This window comes from Hyaena hyaena, unplaced genomic scaffold (genome assembly GCF_003009895.1).
Source record: "Hyaena hyaena isolate Hyena2069 unplaced genomic scaffold, ASM300989v1 scaffold_782, whole genome shotgun sequence".
Taxonomy (NCBI): domain Eukaryota; kingdom Metazoa; phylum Chordata; class Mammalia; order Carnivora; family Hyaenidae; genus Hyaena; species Hyaena hyaena.
In genome coordinates, this window is record NW_024081415.1 from 632,209 (window position 1) to 633,131 (window position 923).

Sequence of the window (923 nt, forward strand, 5' to 3'; positions counted from 1 at the left end):
GTCGGCCCGGCGCCTCCCTAAGAGCAACTGCGAAGACGCCTGCCCGAGACTCACGCAGTTCTCGCGAGAGTCTGACACCCTCACCGCTACCACTAGGCCAGTTGCGCGCACCTAAGGGTTGCGCCAGCCTTAAGCCTTAGGGCCCTGAGCTTCCCAGGTTACCACGGCAACGTCGTTGCCTAGTTACCCTAGGACGCCGCTCCTGGCCTGGATGAGATAAAATACAAGAAAATAGTAGGCTTGGATTATATACATTTTGTTGCCGAGCCTTTTTGGGATTTGGTTTGGTTTGGTTTGCATTTTAACCCTAGTATTTCTTTCTCACTTCATTTTCTTCCTAAGTTGCCTTTCTGCCAGTTCTTAGATGCCCCTCATCAGAATCCTAATTTTAGATGTGTGGAGAGCCCCAATTGTCCACTGGGAAAACTCCTGGAAAAGAGGAAGAACCTCAGTCCCAAGAGGAAAAAAAAAAAAAAAGTTGTAGACATCATAACTTAGAGATTGACTCAGGAGAACTACCAACCTCAGACGCTTAGCAATAAAAAACTAGGGTAGTCAACTTAGTCAATTTCCTTCTAGGGTTCTTTTAAAACGTTTACCTGGACATTTATTTTAACTTCAGTTTCATACACTGGGATTGGAAGATTTGTAGCATTGACTCTTGCCAAGAGAGAGATACTTTCATAAGAACTCTGAGGTCCAAACGGTCCAAACATAATGTATGATAAATGATATTTGTTCAATCATGTGCACTCCTTTTGCAATGACAGAATCTTCCTCAGGTTTGTATTGTGTACGTATCAGAAGCATGGACTGAGCCTTTTTCTTTGTAGATTCTTTTTCATTCTGTTTTTTTATGAAAACTGAATGCCAAACAGAAATTCATTATAAAAGCTCCCATTTATTACAACACACACACACAC